The 27,285-nt window shown below is 43.3% G+C and overlaps 1 long non-coding RNA gene across 1 annotated transcript; it reads right to left on the bottom strand.

Moving 5' to 3' along the window:
- Window positions 1-1,961: 1,961 nt before the first annotated feature.
- LOC112394944 (uncharacterized) lies at window positions 1,962-20,056 on the bottom strand. The gene is made up of 4 exons (XR_003002254.1): window positions 19,947-20,056; window positions 13,283-13,423; window positions 6,114-6,187; window positions 1,962-2,461 (listed from the first exon to the last, which is right to left on the bottom strand). It is a non-coding gene; the product is annotated as an uncharacterized LOC112394944 (long non-coding RNA).
- Window positions 20,057-27,285: the final 7,229 nt, after the last annotated feature.

The following is a 27,285-nucleotide window of genomic DNA, read 5'->3' as shown; positions in this document are numbered from 1 at the left end:
CCTCAAAGCCGACAGGTGGCTTCATCACCCTGGGGCCGCCCAGTGATGCCTCCTCCTCCCCTGCTCGTAGGCATTTTTTACCCTACACAGGCCGTTTTCTTTTTCTTTTTACATTTTAAAAAAATTTTATTTTATTCATTTATCTAATTTTTGGCTGAATTGGGTCTTCCCTGCTGCATGCAGGTTTTCTCTAGTTGCTGGGAGCGGGGGTTACTTTTTATTGCAGTGCGTGGGCTCTAGGCACGCGGGCTCAGTATTTGTGGGGCATGGGCTTCAGTAGTTGTGGCTTGCGGGCTCAGTAGTTGTGGCACACTGGCTCAGTAGTTGTGGCACACGGGCTCTAGAGCACAGGCTCTGTAGTTGTGGCACAGGGGCTTGGTTGCTCTGCAGCATGTGGGATCTTCCTGAACCAGGGCTGGAACCCATGTCCCCTGCCTTGGCAGGCAGATTCTCAACCACTGTGCCACCAGGGAAGTCCCCACAGGCCGTTATCTATCCTCACCCAGGAAGCAGAAGACTCTGGGCCCATTCATTCCCCAAGGACTGCACTTACTCTGTGTGAGGCCCTGTCCCAGGCCCTCTGCAGGGGGAGCAAAGAACACGAGGCCCTGGGCCTGCACTGAAGAGCTGCAGTCATGTTAGGGGCTGTGCAAGGCCATGCAAAGGCATCAGTGTGAGTCACAGAAGCAAAGGCCATGGGTTTGTCATGGGGGTGCAGGGCCTTCCACACGTCATGGAACACAGTACTGAATATCACAAACACTAAAACTAGCTTTCTCAACTTTTCTCTGATTGTTTACAAGTAATGTGTTTACCCTGACAAATCTTGTTAGACTCAGAGGGTCAATGGCCAGGGTTGCTATGTTGATGGCAATGCACATCATCCATCTCTGATATCATATCAATAATTCAGTGTTCACGACGTCAGTTTTTTCAATAGACATTATTTACCCAAGAACTCACCATCACCACCGTGACTATAGTTTTGTTGCCACTATATATTCCATTTTATTTTTCATTTAAAATATTGGTTGAATGCCTACCCTAGGTCCAGCCCTTTTCCAGGTGGGAAAATTCAAAAGCAGGGGCCATAGGAAGAGGCAAATACCCTTGAGATGAGTGACATACTCAGCGCCTTCTCCCCATATACTCTCCCTTGGAATCCAGCCTTCTCTGCAGATGGAATAACAGACCTGCCTCACCCCTCAGACCTTCTCTACCAACTCACCCTCAAGATTTCAACTCAGCTCCAGGCTTTTTTTTTTTTTTTAATTTTTGGCTGTGCTGCTTGGCAGGTGGGATCTTAGTTCCCCGACCAGGGATCAGACCTCCTCTCCTCCCCAACACCCCCCGCAGTGGAAGCCCAGAGTCCCAGTCACTGGACCACCAGGGAAGTCCCATCAGCTCCAGGCTTTCAAATGCAAACAGCCGGAAAGACGTAGCTCAAGGATCCACGGATCATTTATGGCTCAAGGTGAATACATTTCCAGTGGGTGTGATTATGAAGAAGAGAGCAGAGCACCCATGGGGTCTGGGTTTGAGAGACCTGGAGCATTCAGGTGAGTTGTAGGGAGGAGGGATCGGGGAAAACGACACACGAAGGCATGCCCTGTTGACAAGATGAGTTCATGTTATAATTGCTTCTTAGTGTAGAGGAAACAGGGAAGAAAGTGCCCAGCGTGAGGGAACAGGGACACAGAAGGGAGGGAAGGGAGGAGGGAAGGGAGGAAGGGAGGGAGGGAGGAAGAAAGCAGTGCTCCTATTTCACAGATACCTCCAAGTCTGGGCCTGGAGCAGGCCTGTTATCAGTTTCTCCCCTTCTCCTGCATGTACTTCCTGAAGGAAGGGAATTCGGGAATTCATACGGTGACTTTCTTCCTGTCTTGTATTCTTTTTCTAACCCCCTGCCCCATCCCCCCACCCCACCTGTCTCCCAGGAAAAGGGAGAGGGAAGGAAGGCAAAGACTAAAGGCAGGGCTGGGAGGAATGAGGGGGAAGATGCCTGGGGAGGTGTCAGCAGGCTCCTGCCTCTGTTGTGTGAGCACAGAGCGTCTCGCACCTGTGGGAGCATCCTTCATCCCACACTGCCTTTGGAGAGGCCGAGCTCTTCCCAGGCCAGCTCCCTGCATTCACACAGTATCAGCAGCAGCTCCCACAGTGACAGCCATTCTTCCCAAAGGGTCTCTCCCACAGTCCCGGGGCCGGGCATCCATCTCCAAGGACCCATTTGACAGTCCTGGGGAAACACTCTCTCACCAAAGTAACGATGAGGCTACAACTTAAAACCCCTTATTCTGCAGAAAGACAAATCTCCCCTGAAGAAGCTCCTGACAAGTACTCACCCCACAAAAGGAATTTGCTTCCGTTTGCTTTCTCCTCCACAGCAAGCTAAAGACAACTTCTTTGGACAGGGAGAGGAACTCTCCAGACAGAGCTCCTTCCTCAAAGATGCACTGAGCAACTGGGGGGGAAAAGCACAAGGTGTGGGATGTGCTCCCTGTGGTGACATAAGGAAGAAAAAGGGGCTGGCTTGTTTCTTTCCACTATTTTAAGGAATAAAGTTCCAAGTGGTAATACACAAAGCAATCATTTTGGACTCATAAGCCATTGATTTCTGTATTTATGCAAACCAGCTCTGGACTGTGGGCTGTGGACAGGCTTTCAACGTCTTTGGGGATCTGGCCCCAGTGTTCCCCTGCTCAGCAGTTACCTAAAGACAAACGTAGCTGGATGGGTGGAAACACTCTGAGGTCCTGAAGAGGGAATCTCACAGCTGTTCACCCCAGGCCACACCACCGGCCCTCTTCCAGCCTGAAAGCAGCAGGAAAGCCTGTGTGGTGCTGTAGGGTGCGCGGGTGAGGGTGCGGAGGGAGGCTGGGGTCTGGGTGGCTTTCTGGGTGGGGGGTGTATGCAGAGAAGCGGTGTTTATCCTAGTGCTTTTCAAACTTCCATGTGAACGCAAATCACCTGGGAATCTTGTGAAAATGCAGATCCTGACTCAGTGGATCTGGGGTGGGGCCTGAAATTCTGCATTTCTGACAAACTCCTAGTTCAGGCTGATGCTGCCAGGCCCCCAACCATACTTTGAGAAGCAAAAGAGAGACAAAAACGGGAGGTGGTGAGGATTCAAAGACAAGATTTTCCCGGTTCCGAAAATGGCCTTGGTCTAGCTCTGGACCTGGGCCTGAGTTCCTGATTGTGTTCTAAATGGCTTTTAAGTGATACACCCAAGTAGGCTTCGTTAAAGCTAGTTTGTCTCTCCCCAGAAAGGATACCTGAGGGCCAGTTTTGTGTTAGATTTGTCTGGAAAGCCAGGTGTGTAGGTATGTGCTGGCCTCTGCTGGCCAAGTCTGGCATGCACATTCAGCTGGATGGGGCAATTTGGGGTCCACGTCCAAAGTCACTAGATTCAGTCCTTCAAACGCGTAGGTTCACTCAGTATCAAGCCTTTAGATAGTCACATTTTCAAGCTTTAACACAGGTTACTATTGCAGAGTTGGTTCTCCAGACTACATGTTAGATCTGTTAGGAACCCTTCATGGCCATTTAGTACTGGATGGTGGGTATGTCAGGATGACTTTGAAGTTTTTTTCCCAAGAGACAAGAATACCATTCCAAGCTGTTCTGGCAGGCAGCCCCTTCTCTGCTGAGAATCACCACAGCACTGTTATTTTTCATATGAATAAACTGAGGGCTCACAGAGGCTAAGTGATAGGGCACGTTGACAGTGGAAAAGCTGGCCCTAGAACCTGACATGGCATCTGCCCACTCACATTTGAGTCCAGGTCATGGCTCTGTGTGAGGAGCTGGTCAATCCCCTTCAAGACTAGGATGGAGCTCCCCTTCAGAGCTACACCGACCCCTCCTGCCCAATAAATCTGTTTGGTCAGAAGGAGGGAAGAACGGGCTCCTCTCCCGTTGCGGAGCGCAGGCTCCGGACGCGCAGGCTCAGCGGCCATGGCTCATGGGACCAGCCGCGCCGCGGCATGTGGGATCTATCCCGGACTGGGGCACGAACCCGTGTCCCCTGCATCGGCAGGCGGACTCTCAACCACTGCACCACCAGGGAAGTCCTCTCCTAATTATTTTTAATGCAACAGCTCAGCTGTGGCTGTCTCCAGGCTTCCCTTGTCAAGGACAATGCTAGTAATGACCACTGAGAAACCCTAGAACTGGGAATTTAAGCCCCAGGACTTGCCTTTAAAGATTACCATGAAAGACAGGGGTGGAAGGGATCATGAGAAACCCCTCTTCTTATAAATAATAAAAACAAGATCCTTCAATGTCCATCTTACGATGAAGGGCAACTTCAGCTGTGATCTTAAGCTTTGTGCACATAACCCAGTTAATAGAGATTCACCAGCAGGCCACAAGGGACCTGTTGACCGATTGTCGGGAAAAGGGCCAAAAAGAAAAGCACAAGATAGTACGGCTTCCAGCAGCCAGAGAGAAAAGAGGCAAAAGAAAATTGATTGGTGGGGAAAAAAAAATCCAAGAGGCCAATTCTGCTCTCTGTCTTTTACTGCTTACCCTCCTTCAAAACTGTTTTATGCCTTCTCCTTTCTCCTAAAATCACCAACACTTTTCCTTTCAAATTTAGCGGATGATCTCCATGCATGTTTAGAGACACTGATACATGGAGAAAATAGACAAGCACCACCTCCTTCACCCTACTGTCATGTCCACCACCTCCCCCCTCTGCTGTCCTACACCCAAGAGAAGCTTCCTTCCCGTTGCAAAAGGAGACATGACTGTGGTCCTAATGAGGACTTTCTAAGGGATGAGAAAACAAGAATAGTTTAAGGGAATCAGTTCCCAGATTCTCATGGAGCCCCAGCATTGCCTAAGTGGGTCATGGAGACATTCTCGCTATGTAACCAGCCCCCGTGCCATACTCCTCTGGGGGCCTCACCAATACCAGGGGCAAATCATGCATATCATCACGGAGCTGCATTTCTTATTTCGTAAGACTGTTCAGGCTAATTCCAGGCCTGGTGGAATTAACCCTAACAGCACAGTCCACCCCCAATCTGCAGTCAAAGGACTTTTTATGATAAAACAAACACTCTTAGTTTGACAGTACTTATTTGCCTTGTAACATTGCCTAATCAGATAGACATCAAACAGTACATACAGATTCCAAACATTTTCAATAGCCGGTGAGGGGTTCTTTTTAGATTTAAACAATTAGGTGAAGCATTCAGGGATTCTAGCACAAAGTATCTCACATTTTTGTAGTTACCTTTACAAATCTTTTACCTCCCTGGTCTTTAGCTATATGCACTTTATGCTATACATCTGTTGAATGGTTAAGAACTGTAATCAATCGTTAATTAAATCTAAATCTTCAGACCAATTCTCCTCCATAGAGATAATGTCCTTCAGGGGCTTTAGTTCAATTTCCCAGTAAATGTGCTTATCATCATCAGTATTATCATAAGTATCGTTAGCTTCAATGACATTAATTTTATCTACGCTTCCTGAATTATAGGAAGTAGTACTCTGCATATAAGGTTACAATTTGAATCAGGTATAAGCACATTATAATTATTTTTTTCCCTCTCAACAAAATCTCTCTTTGCATATGGTATATGAATTACTTTCCTAATGCTGCTGTAATAAATGACTACAAACTTAATGGCTTACAGCAATGCAAATTTGTTATCTTACACTTCTATAGGTCAGAAGTCTGACACGGTTCTCACTGGGCTGAGAGCGAGGTGTTGGCAGGGCTGCTTTCTCGTCTGGCGGCTCTAGGGGAGATTCTGTTTCCTTGCCTTTTCTAGCTTCTAGAGGCTGCCTGCACCCTTGGCTCGTGGCCTCCTTCCTCCATTTTCAAAAGCCAGCAATGTTGGGCTGAGCCCTTCTCGTGCTGCCATCTCTCGGATTCTCTTCTCATCTCTCTTCCTAAGCTCTTCTACTTATAAGGACCCATGTGATGACATTGGGCCCACCTGAATAACCGAGGGTAGTCTCCCCATCTCAAAGTCAGCATATTAGCAAACTTAATTTCATCTGCAACCTTAATTCCCATGCGCCGTGTAACCTAACATATCCACAGGTTCCAGGGATTAGGGCGTGAATACCTTTGGGGGTTTCATTATTTCGCTTACCATTCCTTATGTATTATTTCTCGACAGAGTATGAACTTGAGGCCATGTCTTTGTTATTCCAGGATTCAAAATGTCTGAGTAAAAAAATAGAAAGTCTTGAGTACACAGCCAAATTCCTTTCCTCTGGGTATATGGCTTAAATAAATACTCCTGCCCAGTAAGAAAGGTCCACAACAGGATCTATGGGAAACATTCTTGTCCTGTGTAAAATGTGTCCAGTGGAAAGAGTAATAAAACAACTACCTATAAAAAGGGCACCAGGTCCAGACAATGTTAATGATGAGTTTTAGAAACTTTCAAGGAACAGATCATTGTCATGTCATATAAGTTGTTCCAAAATATAGGGAAGAAAAAAAGAGAGATTGAAAGAAGACAGCCAATTGTTTGATCAGACTAGAAAACCCAATAACAAATAACTATTATTCAGTGCACAGCATGTTCCCTCCGGTGCATGCAAGGCCCCTCAATTTGTCATCTGTTCTCACTTTCATTTTTTTCCCTTTGCCCTTCAACCCTACTGCCAGCACCGTGTCGCCTTCCCAGACCTTGTCATGGGCCAGCACCCTAGTATATTTGCAACCTTGTAAAATGGGTTTTGATGCCTGTGTTTTTAAATTCCATAAACAACATGCTGTTAAAAAAAGTGTAGGGCAAGAAAAGAAAACTATTGGCTAATCTCATATGAATTTAGACACAAAATTCTAACTACTTTTCCAGTACACACCTTGTTATATTACATGTACTATTATGTTCACATGTCCAAGATATTGTTCAGCAAAAAAGTTGTCAAGAAAGTGCATGATATTATCCAAAAATAAATAAAGAAGTAAATAAAACGTGTCCAATTACCATGAGTTGCACGATGGGGGAAAGAATTGTTAGCACTCAGTCATGGTGCTGACTCTGGGAAAGAGGGTCTCAATGGGCTGCATTCCCCAATTAAACATTTTCATGGACTGGGGAGCCTGTAAGTCCCCCACAAGCATTCACTTCGGCTTCTGCTCTGAGCACCCCTGGCCATGGTGCCTGGGATACCTCAGACTCCATTCGCATGAAGACATCTAATAACCCAGCTTGTGTGGACCTGCCAGCTTGTTTTCATTGCTGGGTTTGGGCATGTTGTCTTAATATCTGCCCTAATTACAGGGCCCATTTTATCAGTGCTGTGTTATCATCCCAGGTGACTTGCTATGTTTGTCCTCCTCCCTGGAATAGGATGCCTTCCAGGTGCCCTATCTATGTTATAAGGTCTTTTTCTGCAATATGTCTTTCCTCATGAAAAATGAATTCTGCCTGGCCCATTTCTCCTAGCCCAGCTCCTAATTCTCTTAAGGTCTCTTATTTTGAGTGGGCTGAATGCTGTTTGATCCTCCAGACATGTTGTTGCTGGTGAGTACTAACTGTTTTCATACAGTTAGGAAATAAAGTGAAGACCCCGAAAGATTGAGTTCCTCAGGCTAAGATCAAATGAGTAGCAATGACCCCTAAGTGACCTCATGTTTGTAAAAGGTCTTGGGTTTACATAGCCAGATGGGGTTCAAATGCTAAATTAGACTCACAGGATCCAAAATGGCAACGCACAAATCTACAGGTTATTGTAGGAAAAGGATACAGTATAGAACAGCATCAAAGTAAGAATATCCATCACAGCCAAAGCCTGCCTCACAGCAGAGGGTCTGCAGAGACTCCTGAGCTCCCATTTTTCTCCCACTATCAGGGCTGTGCCAGGACATACTTTGCCTCCTGAATCAAGAACCACCAACTTATGTACAGAATCCCTTGGAATGAGGGTGTCCAAATGGGATCTCAGACAATGCTTCTTATACCTTACTGGCTTAATCAGCATTTTCTCGCTTACATAACCGGCAGTAAAGGAAAATTTACACTGAGGTGTAAAACCATCGATTTCATTGTTGTCAGCAAACAATGCTGACATACTGGTATGAACTGTCTTGAAAGTCCTCAGACCCAAGATTACAAAGCAACACTATTAAATCATTATTTTCATGCCCAGTGACACACAGCCACACGCCACGTAGCCACATTTATTATTTTATGTCATTCAGGCCTATGGAGTTAACTCTCACAGCACACATGGATACAGAAACTGCTTTTTAAATAGTCTCCATTTGTCTTCTTTAGAGATGAATTTCCAGTGAAATTTTACAGATTTATAAAAAATTTAAATTATATTTATGTTTCTCTAAAAAAATCATTTTTGTGCTAATAGTAATGCTAATGATAACTCAATTCAGAAGAAAAACTTCCTAATCTTTCAAATTTCATGGTCACAGGAAATAAAATATATTAAAATTTTAAATCTCTATTTTTGTTGGAGAGAAATATGATCTAGTGAACAAGAAAAATGCTTCGAGCATAAAAAGGTGCTACATTAGGATAAAATTCCGTGAGGGTGGAAGCCTGGAATTATGAGTTAAAGGAGCAAGAGGCAAGATGAAAAGTTTCTAAATGTTAAAGAAAATCTTACATTTAGGAGTGAAGTTTTTGTTTTAAAATGTCAATATTGATAATCAACTGGGATTATGTCCTCTGCAACTCTTTCAAAAATTATATATTTTGCAACATTTCTTTGGACAAAAACATTAGATTTCAACATAAAGAGTGTGAGAAGGTTCATATTTTTTTCCAAATCCTCTTTGGAAAAGCGTGAAACATTGGAAGGCGTTGCCCTAAAGAAATTTACTCAGGTGTATTAGAAGAACTGTCAAAATTTTTCATAGTAGCATTTTCAAAATAGCCAAAAAAAAAATTTTTTTTTAAGTGTAACAAACCAAATGTCCATTAAGAGGATTGACCCTTGGCATGAGCAAAATATGCCAAAGGGCAGGTGTACCCAGGCGCTCCAGAACTGGTCTAGTGCAGTGGTTGGCACACTACATACAGCCCATGGCCCAAATTTAGCCTGTCACCTGCTTTTTTGTTTTTTAAGATTTATTTATTACTTTATTTATTTTTGGCTGCATCAGGTCTTAGTTGCAGCACACGGGATCTTCGTTGCGGCACGTGGGCTTCTCTCAAGTTGTGGCACGGGGTCTGGGACGCGTGGGCTCTGTGGTTGGCGGCACGCGGGCTCTGGGGAGGTGCGCGAGCTCAGTAGTAGCGGTGCGCAGACTTAGCTGCCCCGCGGCCTGAGGGATCTTAGCTCCCTAAGCAGGGATGGAACCCGCGGTCCCTGCATTGGAAGGCGTATTCTTTACCACTGGACCACCAGGGAAGCCCCTGTCACCTGTTTTGTAACTAACATTTTCTTGCAACACGCCAATTCATTTATGTATGGTTCATAGCTGCTCTCATGCTACACAGCAGAGTTGAATATGTGGACACCACATGGGCCAAGCTAAATTGCTCATTGGATAAGTTTTGGCTTTTTACAGAAAAAGTTTTCTGCCCCCTGGTTTAGTTCATCAAGCTGGGGGTGTGGAGGTGAGGCGGCAGGCACAAGCATCCTTTATTTTATTCTTTTTAAAAAATTCTTTAAAAGATTGAAGTCTAGTTGATTTACAATGTCATGTTAGTTTCAGGTGTACAGCACAGTGATTCAGTTCTCTGTATATATGTTATTCTATGTATATATTCTTTTTCATATTTTTATACATACATTATACGTTATTATAAAATATTGAACATAGTTCCCTGTGCTGTACCGTAGGTCTTTGTGGGTTATCTAGTCTTTATAGCTTATTCATACTTTATGTTTATTTTTTTGTAGGTACGAAATGTGGTATGTATTTTTATTTATCATAAAATATCAAAGAATACTTTCTATTTCCATACAACACAAAATTCTAAGGAGGTCGTAAGAGCACCCTGGACTATTAGAGCATAATTTTTGAGGAGTAAGTTTTCTTTAGTATTGTTTCTCACTGTGTGCTCTGCAGTTAACTCGTGTCAAGGATGATCTACTAGCAAAAGTACGTAGAAATGGGAGGATGGTGTTCCAGGATCAAAAAAGTTTAGAAAAACCACATCTATACCTCCACTTCAAGATTCACAATGCACATGATTAATGTATTAAAGGCTCTGACAAGTCCTGTGCAAAAGTGACCTGTTTACACTTGTTTAACCCTGAATTTTCCAAAAACTTTTGAATACATCCTTTTTTTTTTTTTTTCACACAACATCTATTCCCTGGGACACGCTTTTGGCAACTCTCTAATAATCTAATGGCAGCGGAAGGAAGAGAGGTCCAGAGAGAAGCAAAGGGCAATGACAGTGGTTTTGGGTGATTCTATATGGTTCTGTTTCTGTGGAACAGAAAGGTATGGATTGAGATAGGAAACACTTTAAAGAAAGAATCAATAATACTAGAACTATATTTGAACATGAGGAAGGAGGCAGGGAGATAGAACATGACCATTCTACACATTTGCGCATCGGAGTGAATGGGGACAACTGAAGGGGAGAAGATTGTGGTGGCAGAGGCTGGACCAGTCCATCTGTGGCGCAGACCAAGTGCCTGCTGCCAGATCTGATGAGGCTGCTGCCTGTGTTCCTGCCGCTCAGGGAAAGGCAGAGAGGGAGCTGAACAAAAACTCTAGTAGATCAGCATGAATTTATTGCTGGATAAACCCACCTTCGCTCTCTTCTCACAGGAGAGAGGGCAAAGCTCACCGGTTCTGCTGATGAGGTCTTCAAGAAACCTATCAGCAAGCATACTCTGCTTTGGTTCATAAAGTTTTCAGTTATTTCTTGTTATTACAGAATGGGACAGCCAACAAATTTCCCTTCAGTGTGCTCATGTACTGTGGCCTGAGCCAAGGTCAGGGTTGGTGTTTGTGGAAAATGTTGTAAGAGGGCTTTGCATCCGCTGCTGCTTGTACTTTGTTTCTGAGCAGAATGTTGGAAAGGAGGGAAGATTCTTTGATTATTGGACTTCAGCCTTATATGTCAAGTGGGTCAGAAACTCTGAGCAAAGTGGAGGAATGAGGTAAGGACAAAACTGTGAGAGAAAAAAAACGAACACAAAAAAGTGCACTTGTCTGTCTTTGATCCTGGCGAGTGAGAAGAGCTGGAGAGCTGGCGAGCTCGTGGGGATGGCCCTTGGAAATGTCCTTATCAGCTGCTTTTCCTCGGGTCCAGGCCCCACTCCTGCCCTCAGGACCATCACCATCAAAACCCCACGGCTGACCCCTGTCCCGTGGAGCCGTCTAATCTTCCCTAAATACAGCCTTTTCCCTTATTTTCTTCTGACCTTAAGATTGTCCCTGAACCATCTATAAAGAATACCTGTTTTTGAGATTCTGAACAAAACGACAGCTTAAAGCCATGCTTTCTCTTAGAGTGCACTAAGTCACGTAGGCTAAACTTCAAGGCTCACCAGCCTGAGCCTGGGCCTGCTCAGGCACCTGGGGGCCCTCGGCCTCCTGCCCTGGGCTCCCTGGCCTGTCCAGGCTACCTGCCTTGTTCTGTGAGAACACTGTCCTGACGCCACAGCTCTGCTCTTGGTGGCCTCCAGCCCTTGAGGGGCCAAAGCCATGCTGTGGCCTGTGGGGAGGGATGGGCCCAAGCCCTTCATCCCCCTCCACTACCTGTGTGGGGAACCACGACCTCCGGGAGGGCTGGGACTGCAGCCTGGCGTTGAGTGGCTGGCCCATGGTGGACACTTAGTGGCTTAATAAATGTTGGGCAAAAAGTGAATTGATGAGAGTGGCAGCACCATCACCTGTGTGCCTGTTCCATCTTTCGCTAGGTGAGCAGGAAAGGACAGGAAGTGAGAGACTGAGGGAGGAGGGCCAGGGGCAGTGGGGAGTATGAAGGAACATGCATGCTTGCTGTTGGCCTTGTAGATTGCTTATAGTTTTGATCAAGCGACCTTTCTTCTGAAGTCGAAACTGTGGAGCCAGATTTCAATGGGAGTTTATCATGAAATTATATCATCTGAAGGCTGGCAGGAAGAGATGGGGGCAGGAACAGAAGAAATGCCTGAACCACGAGACCAGTGATGGTTATAGAAAGCTCTAACACCCAGACATCTGTACTTCTGCACTATTACAAGGCGATAATTATTTGTAAAGGGGGCAAGAGGACTGACATCTTGGAAGGGGTGGCCTTTGTGTCAAGTGCTCTACTTAATTTATTTAAGAGGAGACTTCCCTTGATTGAACTCAGATACTCAGCAAAGGAAATGTTTGATCATTACCAAAAGTGTTGGGGGAGGGGGAGCAGCCTGATAGTAACATCCTGTTTCTCTGTCTGCTCCATTTCTCCCACCTGGGTCTTCTCCAGCCATCATTCTATAGCTATCGAGGTACCCTCTGCCCTCTGACCATCTTGCCCCATCTCCTGTGTTGACACTATCAGGGTGGCAGGGTTTTTATGGAATATACTAAAAGCCATGGGCCACTAGCACCAGGGCATGGAGTTATCTTGCTTCTTCCGGGCTGGAGTTGTTCCCTAATTCTTCAGGCTGCAGCCAGTCTGAGAGAAGGTTTGGCCTCCTCCCTACTTAATCCTTCAGTGTCCTCTGAGAGCTGTAGGAGGCTTGTGCTGGAACCCTGTCACTCTTCCTGGCCCCTCCACTCCCAGCCACCAGATCACACTGTTTTTCTCTCCTTTAACCTATTAAAACATGATCTAAGAATGGGACTCCTTTTGATCGTAAGGTAGATTTTTGAAAAAGTGCTGTTAGATTCTATATTTTAACATCGTTAAAATTCTGTATTTTTACACCAATACCCATATGTGTATTGGCTTATAGTTTTTTCTTTTCCTTCCAGTTTTACTGAGATATAACTGACATACAATGCAAAGTTTAAGGTGCGCAACATGATAGCTGGACATACGTATATCTTATGGAATGATTACTGCAATAAGTTTAGTTAACATCCATCACCTTGCATATACTAAAAAAAATTTGTTCCTTGTGATGAGACCTTTTAGGATCTACTCTCTTAGCAACTTTCAAATATACCATATAGCAATGTTAGCTATAGTTATGGTGCTGTACATTACACCCCCAGGATTTATTTATCTGATAACTGCAAGTCTGTACCTTTTGACCCCCTTTACCAGTTCCCCCGACACCCCCCCTCTGCCTCTAGCAACCAAAAATCTGATCTATTTTTCTATGAGTTTTGTTTTTTGGGGTTTTTTTAGAGTGCACACATAAGTGAGATCATACAGTATTTGTCTTTCTCTGTCTGACTTACTTCACTGAGCGTCATACTCTCAAGGTCCATCCATGTTGCCACAGGGCCTGTAGTTTTCTATTGGTGAACTATCTTTGTGAAGTTTTGGTAACAGTGTCATGATGAATTCATATGAGAAACTGTGAAGCTTTTCTTCTTTCTCTGGTAAAATCAAAACATAGAGGAATTATTTGTTTGTTAAAGGTTAGAAGGGAATTGACCTCTAAACCCATTTGGACCTATAATTTTTTAGGGGGTGGGAGGGAAAGAGATACTGCTCTTTGACAAATTTCTCATCTTCTCCATAGTTAGTTATAGGTTTAGATTTTCTACTTTTTTTAGTACACTTTAGCAACTTATACATAAAAATATTTCACAATTTAAAATTTATTTGTATGGAATTATGTAAAATAATTTCAAAAAAATTAAAAATTTCCCCTGTATCTGTGGTGATTTTTCTTTTTGGGGAGAAGTATTTGTGACTTCCTTGTTGTTTTCCTTATTAATCTAGTGGGAGGTGTTGCTCTTTCGCTATTGTAACTCATCCTTATTTATCTCTTAAGAACATGTTGCATAGATTTAGCTTTCTAACCCAGTTTGATAGGCTTTGATCATGTACTGAATTAATCATATTAATTCAATAAATATTTATCATGCATAATCCTTAAAAGATACCAGAGGATTATTGTACAGATGAATTGTTTTACAAGCATTAGCACAATTCCAGAAGAATTGTAAGTGCTCAACAAGGGTTATTCTATGTAATAATAAATTGCGAATAAGACAGTGTCCCTGCCCATATAAAGATGAGTTTTCTTTGACTTTTAATAGGTAACTTAAATGTATTCATATTATTGTAATGTCTTTTCAAATTTCTATTATCTAACCTTATTTTATTTTTGTCATGCTTTGCTGACTTTTTCCCTATTAAAAAAGTTTCCTTTAATCCTGATGGTTTCTCTTTCTATTGGTTTGGGTGTTCTACAATCCACTCATTCATTCAGTTTTTTATTTGCTCTTTCTTGCTCTTATTTGCTCCTTCCTTCACCTTTTATACCAAATTTATCTTCTGGGAACTTTCCACTACCAGCCATGCTGGGTGGTGGCAGCTGCATACAGAGAAGAAATGGGAGCACCAGCTTCAGAGGGTAAATAGTTCCCTCTGATCACGGAAAAAAATGATAAATAACAGATACAGAGTAAAGCAGCAGGAAGACAGAGTTGTTGGCTATTTTTAAAAAATTCCACTGACTCAAAACTTTGAAGCAATATAGCAGGCTGTGTAGCCCACTCCCTTGAAGACCAAGAAATTCACCAGCCACAATCGTTCATTCATTCATTCATACACGTAGTATGTACTGAACACCTGCTATGTACCAGGTACTCTCCCAGGCAGTGATGGTGGTGAACAAGACAGATAAGATTTCTTCCACGTGGAGTTTACATTCTTGTGATGGGAGAAAGAAACAACAAGTAAACACACTAATTCAGATTGTAATGAAATGACGTGAGAAATAAACCTGATGGTAGAGACTAGCTGGGGGGGGAGTGGGTAATCATGCCACTTTATGTGGGTTGGTCAAGGAAGGAAGCATCAGTTCAGGAGACAATTTTGCCGAGACAGGCAGAGAGCAGTCAGCTCTGCTAAGAGCCAGACAAGAAGATTTCAGGCAGAGGGAAAAGCAACTGCCTGTGCCCTGTGTTGACTAAACGAAAAACACACAATGTAAAAGTTATGAGTTAAATTTTATTCACGGAGCTTACTGAGGACTATAGCCTGGGAGAGAACCACTCAGAGAGCTCTGAGGAACTGCTCCAAAGAGGTAAGAGAGGAGCCGGGATGTCTCTGAACTCTTTTCTGCTTGGAAAAAAAATGTAGTCCGGCATCAAAAGATGACTGCTAATCATAGAGAACAGACATCTCAAGTTAATGATTTTAGTGCTTTTCTATGTATGGGGAAATGTAAGACTCTGGGGTCATTGGACATTTTTCCTTAGATATGTATCTTAACTACCTAGGGGCCGGTATATTCAAAGCACAGAATGCTTCCCGTTTTTCTCCATCCTGAATTCCCCTGAAGGCGACTGAAGGGGCTAATGGTTTGATCTTTGTAGTACTGGAATGGCAGGCAACATGTTTTTCTTTACCCCTAGGACAGGAAAGAACTTGGAATCTTTAAGGAACAGCGAGGAAGCCTGCAAGTGGGACACATGATAAGCCAAGGGAGAGAGTCACAAGATGTGGGAGGAAAGGCAGTAAAGGGACAAAGTGCAGAGGCCTTGAAGGCTCTATTGGAAGTCTGTATTTCACTGTGAGTGCAGTGGGAACTCCTTGATGCATTTTTAAGCAGGGGGTAACATGATCCATTTTCATTGTTAAAAAGGTATAGTGAAGAGAATGGTTTGTAACAGTCGTTCTCAAGCTTTAGCATGAATCAGAACCACCTAGGGAAAACACAGATTGCTGGGCCCCACCTCCAGTGTTTCTGAATCAGTAGGTTTGGGGCGAGGCCTGAGAATTTGCATTTCTAACAAGTTCTAGGTGCTACGGACTGAATTGTGTCCCTCACAAATTTGTATGTTGAAGCCCTAACCCCCAGTGTGGTGGCATTAGGACATGGGGCCTTTGGGAGGTAATTAGGTTTCAGTGAGGTCATGAAGGTGGGGTCCACATGAGGGGATTAGTGCCCTTATAAGAGACATCTCTTTCACTTTCTGTGCCATGTAAGGACACAGTGAGAAGGCAGCTGTCTACAAGTCAGGAAGCAAGCCCTTATCAGAGCCCAACCATGCTGGTACCTTGATCTTGGGCTTCTAGGCTCTTGAATTGTGAGAAATAAACTTCTGTTGTTTAAGCCACCCAGTCTGTGGTACTTTGTTATGGCAGCCTGACTAAGATACTAGGTGATGCTGATACTGGGCTGGGCCCACTCTGCTAAGAACTACTGCTCTGAGAGAACCAAGAATAGGTCCATGGAGACCAGTTAGGAGCTATTTCAGGGATCCAGGTGAACATGGACATGGTGGTACAGTTTCAATGGAAACGAGGTTGAGAGGGAATCAGTCAGTTGATCTATAAAAAGCATTTAGTCATAAAAACAAGAAAAGTCGATGTAGTTCCTGACTAAAATTTACTCTAAAGTTTGCAAAGAAATTCTACAACCTTGTTTCAACATTATTCTATTCTTCTTTTAAATATTTTAAAGTCCCAAATAAAAAGGTTGAGATAAATCGGTAAAACTGAGAACTGAACGTTTTCTCTGACTTACATAATGTGTGGGCATCTTTTTAAAATTCTTATGTCAGCATAGGATGTCCCTCCCTTTCTGTCCCTTTTTAAAGCACCTAATTAGGCATCCATCCATGAATAAAAATGCCTTGTGGGAGTTGTGGGATCCAGCACTATACACCAAGGGACCCAAAAGGAGTCTGCCCACCTGTGCATCTGGTAATACACAGACCTCAGTAAGGGCCATGGGACCAGGGGAGCCAGCAATCCTGCCCCAAACGCTCTTGGCTGTGGCCAGGGAAGACCTGGAGAGTGCTGACTTGGGAAAATACCCAAAGATGAGAGAGAATTTGTTGAAGTCCAGCCTTCCCAAGAGGAGATTCCAGCATGCTGTTAAAAAAAATATATATATGAGTTTGTACACAGTGGCGAGGGTAAGAGGAACTTGGCCAGTGCTGCTTTTCCCCCCAGGACAACACAGTGAGGGGCTGAGCTATCCCTCGGGGACCTCTCCCACAGGGAAAGGGGAGTAGTGAGTGAGTGCCCAGCTACCCCTAGCTGTGAGGAACACAGCTGGAGAAACCCATTTCTCTCCAGAAGCGCCCAGTGCACACAGGCAGGACCTCCATTGTGGGTGGGAAGGAGGAGATCAGGAAAGGGGCAGATGAAAACATCAAAGGCCATTTAAGGGATGCAATTGCTGCTGATTGAGCTCAGGACTCCAGCAGGAAGCTCGCCCACAAGCCACTGGGAGCACCTCCCCTGAGGATCTCTCCACCAGCCACAGGCACCCCCAAGGCCCCAAGACTAAACACACACCTCCCCTCACTCTGTTGCTGGCTTGGCTCTGAGTGTGGTGGCGAGAGAGTCTGGTAAAAGCAGTGCCATCAGAAAAACAGACCAGGATCTGTGGGCAAGGGAGAAGCCACAAACTTGGGCTATAGCGCCACCTTCTGGAAACAAGAGAGGTTTCAGCAGCCAGCCAGGTGAGTTTTAAGAACCAGAGAAGACAGAAAAGCTTAAGAATCCTGCCACAAGAGAGAGCAAGATGTGTGGAGCAGGTAAATCCATATCAAGGCAGACAGAAAACCTCAGATGTAATAGCCCCAATGAAAAATACACCCCATCTGAAGGCAACTAGTAAAGCTCTGAGGAGAAGTCTGCTACTTCAAGTGCAAAAGCAGCAATGCAAAGCTATAAGGAACACGATGAATCAAGGAAACGTTGCACCAAAAAATAACAATAATCCTCCAATAACCGAGCTCAAAGGCACAAAATCTTGTGATCTAGCTGTTAAAGAATTAAAAATAGCTGTTCTGACAAAGTAAATGAGCTACAAGAAACAGAAAGACAATTCAGTGATGTCAGGACAAAAATATATGAACAAACTGAGAAATTTAACTAAGAGATATATATAATAAAAAAAGAACCAAACAGAAATTCTGGAGCTGAAGAGTTCAACGAGTGAAATGAAAAATGCAATAGAGTAGATCAAAAGGAAGACAGAGTAAGTTACCTAGAGAACAGGAACTTTGAAATAACCCAGAGAGGAACAAAGGGTGAATGAAAAAGAGTGAAGAAATCCTACATGATCTATGGGACTCAATGAAACATACAAATATCAGAATAATCAGGTTTCCAGAAGGAGAAGAGAGGGAGAAGGAAGCAGAAAGTTTATTTCAAGAAATAATTGCTGAAGAACTTCCCCACCCTGAGGAGAAACATGAACATCCAAGTTCAGGAAGCTAATAAATCACCCCTTATCTCAATGCAAAATGACCTTCTCTAAGACATATTATAATTAACCTTTCAAAACTCAAAGATAAAGAGACCATGGCTATCATCAAGAAGACAGGACACAACGTGAGCATGTGGAGGAAAGGGAACCCTTGTACACTGTTGGTGGGAATGTAAATAGGTTCATCCAAATAGAAAAGGAAATGGAGGCGCCTCAAAAATTAAAACTAGAACTATCATATAATCCAGCAATCTCACTTCTAGGTATATATCCAAAGAAAATGGAAACAGGCTCTCAAAAATATATCTGTACTCCCATGTTGATTGCAGCATTATTCACAATAGCCAACTTACAGAAACAACCTGAGTGTGTGTCAACAGATGAGTGGATAAAGATGTGGTACATACATGAAATGGAACACCATTCAGCTTTAAAAAGAAGGAAATCCAGCCATTTGCAACAACAAGGGTGGATCTTGAGGGCATTATGCTAAGTGAAATAAGACAGAGAAAGACAAATACTGCATGGTATCGCTTATATATGGAATCTATGAGAAAAGCCAAACTCATAGAAACAGAATAGAATGGTGGTTGCCAGAGACTGGGGGTGGGGGGCAGAATTAGGAAGAAGTTATTAAAAGGGTACAAATTTTCAGTTATAAGATGAATAAGGTCTGAATTTCTTAACATCATCAAATATCCATCATTGTTCAAATATCACTTATTGTCTCATCTTTCAAAATGCTTAGTTTGAACTTAAATTCAAACAAGATCCTTTTACTGCAATAGCTTAATATATCTCTCATGTCTCTTTTAAATCTAAGATGTCTGCTCCCAACTTCTCTCTTTTTTTCCATGGATTTTATTTATTGAAAACTGTCTTGTTTTTTGTATACACCTCCCCATATTCTGGATTTTGATTATTGCATCCTTGTGAAAGACTTTAGCTCATTCCTTTGTATGCTTTGTTCTGATATATATTTTCCTATACTTTTATTTAGAACCTTTGTATATACAGTCTTATGTTCCAGGGTTGGCACTTTTAAACATGATATATCTGAGTTTTTTAGACCAGTCATGATTATTTTAATAATGTTATTTTGGTTTTATTTTCATCATCTTATTTTTTGTTTTCTATTAGTTCCATTTTTTCTCTTTGGTCTTTTTTGCTCTCTTTTGAATTGATAGTAATTTTTAAAAAATTCCTCCAATTAAAAATATCTGTAGGCTTACGTGATATGTAACAGCTCTTTGTCCCAGAATTGTCTATCCCAGAAACCTGTGCATTTCCAATTTAGCATTTATCACAAGCATTTTTAGCTTACTTAAAAATAACAATAAACATTCATTGAGTGAAAAAAAAGATGAATAGGGTCTGATGATCTAATGTATAACGTGGTGACTATAGTTGATAACACTGTTGTATAATTGAAATTTGCTAAGAGAACAGAACTTAAATGTTCTTTCTCTCTCTCTCTCACACACACACACATACACACAAAGTGTAAATATGTGAAATGATGGATATGTTAACTAACTCAATGAGCAGACTCCTTTCACAATGTATACATATATCAAACTGTCATGTTGTACAGTTTAAATATCTTATAATTGTGCTTGTCAATTATACCTCAATAAATCTGAAAAAATAATAAATAAAAATATCTATTGAGAAAAAAGATAAGAGCAACTGAAACTTAAGTTTCATCATAAATCTACCTCTGTGAACATGACTTCGTGGCTCTGCACCATCTGGTTTCTTTATACTTCTCTGGCTTCATCCTTAGCTCTGCTCTTGGAGCGTCCACACACTGGCTTCCTCTGATGAATTTCAGGGTCTCTCACCGCAGGACCTTGGCTTATACTATTCCTCTGCCCAGAAAGTTCTGTGTCTCACCATTCTTGGAACTGTTTCTTTCCTCCTTGTTTCTAACAGACACATGAGTTGCTGCTTCCTCTCCCTCTTGGATACACTGATGTGGGAATATTACAGAGGGTGAAAAATGGTCACTGCCCCTCACTCATTCTTCTATAAAATAATTTTCTCTTAACTTGTATTTATTTTACATGAAGTAAAACTTATTATAAATACATATTCCTCAGACCAGATAAAAGAGAACTTCAGTTTCTTAAAAGTATAAAACCATGAAGCTGGAAAGTACCTAATCAAAGCTCTTACTAAATCTCCTGGCGTTGATCAAAACTAGCCACAGATTCTCTGTAACAACTCTCAACAAGCAGTGGAGTTTGTTTTCCCACATCTTGAATCTGTGTTGGCCCCGTGACCTGCTTTGACTGATAGAATGTGGCGGAATTAACACGGCAGATGTTCTAAGAATAGGTCCTAAAATGCTGCTGTCTTGTGAACAAGTGCAAGTTAGCCTCCTGGAGGATGACGGATGTGTGGAGGGGGGTCTCGGCCGTCATCGCTGGCAGCCCGCAGCCAAATGAAGCTGAACACGTGAGTAAGCCCAGCTGACACCACGTGGAGCAGAGACGGGATTGCTGAGGGATTTCAGCCCAAGTTGCCAACCCACAAAATCATGAGCAAATAAATGGCTGTTGTTATAACAAGCTCATATTTGACGAAGAAACAGCTGATACACCTTCCTAACCCCAGTTGTCCAATAAAGATCTCTGTTCTCACTGGCTCACAGTTTAAGTGGTTCTAGAAGAAATATTAGGAGGGATCACACACCTTTCTGTATTCTGTGAGTCACAAAGAATTTACTAATTCAATAATACTTGCATTGCCATGTCATCATTATGTGCTGGGACGGTAAGATGCCCCTATGTGGATTCACGAGATTTTACTAAAACCCAGTGGCCACAGTGGGTTTATGAGACATGCATATGTTACCTGATATTGAAGTAGATAATTTAACAAACATTAATGGAGTCTGAAGATTTTCCGTTCATAGGTGCAAATATCATGCCAATTGACTCCAATGAGCTATGTCATAATCCACAGTCTAGAGGTTAATGTTCACTTCAAGAGTCAATCAAAGCCAACTCACAAACAAGGGAGAACACAAAGACAGAAGACCCCCCTACCTGCAGGCTGAAATCTATGCTGTGCCATGCCATGAGTCTCTGTCATGTCCTCTGTATTGCTGACTACCCAACTAGTCACAGCTGACTTAGATCACGATTTGGCCATCTCGCAACTAAGCCTGGAATTGCAACCTTCAGCACTGATGCACTGCTATTCCTCTCTCCTCTTCTAGACCCCATTTCACAGTGGAAACAATCACAAGGCAAGAAGAGTCCCTTTCTCCCCTTCCTTCCTTCCTTCCTTCCTTCCTTCCTTCCTTCCTTCCTTCCTTCCTTCCTCCCTCCCTCCCTTCCTTCCTCCTTCCCTCCCTTTCTCTCTCTCTCCTCTAGCTGAGATCCTTTAACACAAAAGAAGTCCACCTTTCCAACTTCCAGTTGTACTGACTTTGTTGCCTTACCATGAACAAATAGAAACTTCTATTGCACTTCTATGTGATCTAGGGCTCTGAAATTAATTCAGGTCTGTTAGCAAAAACCTGACTGAACAGAAATGGGCCCTTTAGATCTTGTTTCTCCCCTGTTTTCATCAGTGAAATAGGATCCCCCAGACAGCAATAAAGAGGCCATGTAGTTAGAAGCCCCATGGACTTGTCAGCAGGATGGAGTGGAAAAGGAATGCTGGGGCTGAGGGGAAAGCCTTCTCATTGTGGGAGCAAGCACACACTTTTCAGAGAAAATCACAGCGGGTGTTTTGATACCTTGGACAGGTGCGCTGGGTGTGTAAGAAGTAAATGCAAGGTTTCAGGAATAAAATGTCATAAGAATAAAACTGAACATACTGTTTCCATATGACCCAGCAATTTTGCTCCTTGGTATTTACCCAAATGAGCTGAAAACTTAGGTCCACACAAAAACCTGCACATGAATGTTTACAGCAGCTTTATTCAGAATTGCCAAAACTTGGAAGCAACCAAGATGTTCTTCAATAGGTGAATGGGTAAGCAAACTGTGATATACCCATACAATGGATACTGGCAATGAAAGAAATGAGCTATCAAGCCATGAAAAGACATGGAGGAAACTGAAATGAGTATTTCTAAGTGAAAGTAGCCAACCTGAAAAGGCTGCACACTGTATGATTCCTACCATATGACATTCTGAAAGAGGTAAAACTATGGAGACAGTAAAGAGATCAGTGATTGTCAGGGGTTGGAGGGGAAAGGGGTAGGGATGAATGGGCAGAGCACAGAGAAACTTTAGGGCAGTGAAAATACTTTGTATGGTATTTTAATGATGGATACATGTCGTTATATATTTGTCAAAACCCATAGAAGGTACAACGTAAAGAGTGAACCTTAATATAAACTATGGACTTTAGTTAATAATAATGTATGGATAATTTCTGTAAACCTAAAACTTTCCCCCAAAATGAACCCTATTAAGGAAAAAAAGAATGTCATAAGGATGAGGCTGTCCCGTCTTGAAACGGTCTATGTGCAGGGCCCACATATCCATGAGGCCCAGCAGGCACAGGGTCTAGGGCCCATGATATTTTTTAGGGACCCACAAAGATGTTTTAATTTCTTTAAAACTCAGGAGGAAAACATGAATATAATAACACATATATTGGTCTGGGTTTTTCTGTAACATCTTCCCTTAAGATGTTACAGAAAAACCCAAATGAACTTTTCGGCCAGCCCAATATAATCATAAATCCAGGCTTTATACCACCTCAGTCATAAAATATACTTTAAAATATATGATGGGAGAAGGGGCTCATAAAGGCACAAGTGTCCAGGACCCACAAATGTTATACTAAGGTCCTTGCTGTGTGGGCGTGAAACATAATACCCAGTGAATTTGGGTGTGGGCCTGCTCTATGGCTGGGGCTCAGCTGGAAATGAGCTAAGAGCTTCACACAGAGCTGGGATGTTAAGAAAAGAAGGGGCCTGGGGTTGTTCTTGAAGAAGCCTGGGCAAACAGCCTACTGGAAAAAAAGTAAAAAGCAAATTAGAAACTGCATGAGCGGGAATAGAATGGGGCTGGTTGGGAAGCTAGAGTATTTTCTGTGTAGGATAAGAAGCTGGGCTCAGAGGAATTAAGGCATTAGGTACCAATTACAAAGGAACCTCCAGGTGGGAGCTGGATTCCTGGAAGCAGAGACCAGCTGAGACAGAAGAGTCCTGTTCTCAGGGTATGGGGATGCCAGAGGGAAAGACTCCTCTCTGGCTGGGTAGAGACTGAACAGGCCTGGAAAGCACTTCTGGTGGTTGTTTGTGTTTCACACACACACACACACACACACACACACACACACACACACACAAAATCATTCCTGGCAGAAAACCTGTGTGTGTTCTTTGTCCATCACAGATAAGATTGCTACAGCCTTGACTTAGACCCATCTCATGCCTCTCATTTTACGTGAGTAAATGAAGCATATTTTATCAGCCCCAGAGATAAGCAATCCAACCAAAGAGTGCTTTCATGAGCTACAAAAGCTTATAAACGTTTTTATCTCCATTCTTTTGTTTGTTTGTTTTTGTTTTTGTTTTTGCGGTAGGCGGGGCTCTCACTGCTGCGGCCTCTCCCGTTGTGGAGCACAGGCTCTAGACTGCGCAGGCTCAGCGGCCATGGCTCACGGGCCCAGCCGCTCCGCGGCATGTGGGATCTTCCCAGACCGGGGCACGAACCCGCGTCCCCTGCATCGGCAGGCAGACTCTCAACCACTGCGCCACCAGGGAAGCCCTATCTCCGTTCTTGTAGCAAACTTTCAAAATTAACAATGCCTGAGAGGAGTAGGTCTTACCCATAAATCCTCACTGAAGGCAATTAAAACCATCATTCCATTTAGTTGCTGCATTTTCATCAGTTTCAAAAGATCTTGGGTCGAGAAATACTACTGGGTCTGATCTGACTTCTTTGCAATATGATATAATACAGCGGTTCTCCAACTTAGATGTGTGTAAGAATCACCTGGGGGGTTGTTAAAAAGCTAGATTCCCAAGGACCACATCCCCCCTCCACATTTTGGCTCCGTGGATGCAGGAATCTTCATTTTTAACAAGAATTTGAGTTGGTTTAGGTGCCAGTGACTGGTAGATCGTATTGTAAGAAATAGAGTAAGTCCTCAACATACTATCAAGTTCCATTCAGAGAGCGTGTTCGTAAGTCCAATTTGTTTGTAAGTCTAAGTTAGCCTAGGCACCCAACTAACACAATCGGCTCTACAGTACTGTACTGTAATAGGTTTATAATACTTTCCACCCAAATAATACATAAAAACAAACACACAAAATAAAGGAAACATTGTTACTCTCACAGTACAGTACCTTGAAAGGTACAACTGTACAGTACAACAGCTGGCACACAGGGGCTGGCATCGAGTGAACAGGCAAGAAGAGTTACTGACTGGAGGAGGGAGAGGAGGGGGGAGATGGTAGAGCTGAAGGATCCTCAGCAATAGGAGACGGAGGGCAAGCTGAATTTCATTCACGCCTGACGTTGATGGCACAGGTTCTGGCTCCTTGCTGGATTCAATTCTATCTACCCTCTTGAAAAAACGATCCAGGGATGTCTGGGTAGTAGCTGTTTTTTTCTCACCACGGACAACACAGTAGCACTGCATTGAATTCTAAACAGCTGCTACAACCTTCGTGTACTGTTCTATGTTCGGGTGTTGTGCCTCAGAAACTAACAGTGCCTCCTCAAATAAAGAAAATCCCCTTGCCATTTTCTGTGTTGTGAATCTCTTCGGTTCTTCAGTTACTTCTTTCTCTTGTCTCTCTTCATCCTTTCTCTGGGCCTCCAGTTCCATCAGGTCTTCATTAGTAAGCTCCACGTTTGCATCTTTGAAAGTTCACAGCTTGAAGGTTCGTATGTAGGGAACTTACTGTACCTTCATGGTGCTCAAGGTATAATCTCTAGTGGAGAGAAGGGTTTCTCCACTTTTTGGGCACCTTAGGATCCCCCAGGGAGCTTTTTACAATGCCAGTGTTTTACCCTCAGACTTAGCAATTCCACTCCCATGTAAATATCCACCAAAAGATACATACAAGACTGTTTAAAGCATCACTACTTCATAATATCCCCAAACTGGAAAAATCCTAATGCTTATCAATCGTGGAACAAGATGTCATAGAGTGGAATACGACACAACAATAGGAATAAACAAACTACAACTTCATCCAGCAACATGGATGAATCTCACAAGCATACTTTTCGATGAAAGGGGCCAGACACACAAGAATGCACAACGTACGGTTCCATTAAAACATGTAAGTAAAGTTCAAAACGGGGCACAACTGCTCTATGGTGTTAGAAGTCCAGAGAATGGTTGTCCTTGAGGGTCCGGGGAGGTGGCGTGAGGGGCTTCTGTGTCTGTAATGTTCAGTTGCTTGCTGTGGGTATCGTTACGTGGGAGCATTCACTGTGTGAAATTCACCAGCTTATGCGCAGGTCCTGAGCACTCGTCTTGAAGGGTATGTTAAACTTCAACCAAATATCTATTAATACTTAAGGCTAAAAAAAAAAAGAAAAAGTCAGTGTCTGGGCTCTACCTGAGTCCAGTTAAATCTGAATGTCTGGTGTGAGTGTGGGTGCGTGTAGGTGGGAGGTCACAGGCGTCTGCAGTTAGAAGCTTCCAGGTGATGCTACTGTACAGCTAAGGTCGAGAAACACTGCTCTAGAAAAAGCCTAATCTGGGTCTATAGCAAAGATCTTTTACTTATTAATTGTGTGACTTTTAAGGTGACAAACCGTCCCCTCAGATAAACTGACTGACCTGAACGGTTTACCTAACCTCTCCGAGCCCCCTCCTCTATCATAAGAGGTTGATAATGATGTCTACTCAGTAAAGTTACTTTGGACGTTAAATGGGAAAATTACACAAAAGCGCTCGGCATCACGCTGACCGCATCCCTCCTCTCCTTTTCTCCTTCTCCAGGGTGGTTCCTCTTCTATCTGATTTCCCCCTTGCCTGACAGACTTTCTCAGGGGATCGTCTACCATTTGGGCTGTCTTCCTCCTTGAGAAGAAAGGGTGTCTTTACCTGGATAAAGATGGAGTTTGCAGGCACAACGTGGTGAATGCACAGGGTGGAGCACCGTGTGGAGTATGTGGACTAAATGTGCATAACACAACACTGTTTATATAAACTCCAGGGCTTCCCTGGTGGCACAGTGGTTGAGAGTCCGCCTGCCGATGCAGGGGACGCGGGTTCGTGCCCCGGTCCGGGAAGATCCCACATGCCGCGGAGCAGCTGGGCCCATGAGCCATGGCCACTGAGCCTGCACATCCAGAGCCTGTGCTCCGCAACGGGAGAGGCCACAGCAGTGAGAGGCCCGCGTACCGCAAAAAAAAAAAAACTCCAGACACAGGCACACTTCATACCAATAAGCGTTATGAAAGCATTGACCAAATATGTTAGCATGATGTCCTGCATGAGCGATAGAAATAAAACAGGATAAATATGTAAACCCAACAGACAAAGAGGACTTTGTATGAAACGATGATGTTCATATTCCATGAGGTCAGTTCATGCACCTGACCCCCCAGAAACACATGAATGAGAAAACATAAACTGATATTTAGAAATGTGTATTTTTTATGGAAACAAAGACAAAAGCTCAGGAATCCAATACAGTTGGTTTCCTCCTACACTATTGGGACCCCCATGACTGAGGACCCCTTCTCATGAGAACATGGTTTTCTGGGAAGCAGAAACGAAGCTTGAGAGCCTTCTCCTGTTCTGGCAATCTTTTCCCCAAATATGTTTTCTCTTATGCTCTCGATGATTCATTTTTCCTTAATTACGAAGTTGAATATGTGCTTGATCAGTTTGGACGTCTGGGTTGCTGGTCACGGATCACTGTAAGTCATCAACCCGCACAAACTATGAGAAAATAGATGTTTGTTGCTTTAAACCATTAGGTCTGGGGATAACTTATCATGCAGCAGCAGATAACTAATACAGCAGAGAATACCCTTCTCATGCTCGTGGACACATCCTGTTGACCATCAGCTGCCGTCTGCCAGGAACCACCACTCCGTCCAATGAGTGTGT

This window comes from Neophocaena asiaeorientalis, unplaced genomic scaffold (assembly GCF_003031525.2).
Source record: "Neophocaena asiaeorientalis asiaeorientalis breed wild unplaced genomic scaffold, Neophocaena_asiaeorientalis_V1.1 scaffold364, whole genome shotgun sequence".
Lineage (NCBI taxonomy): Eukaryota > Metazoa > Chordata > Mammalia > Artiodactyla > Phocoenidae > Neophocaena > Neophocaena asiaeorientalis.
The sequence above is the reverse complement of the archived record's forward strand: the minus strand, read 5'-3'. Positions and strand labels throughout refer to the sequence as shown.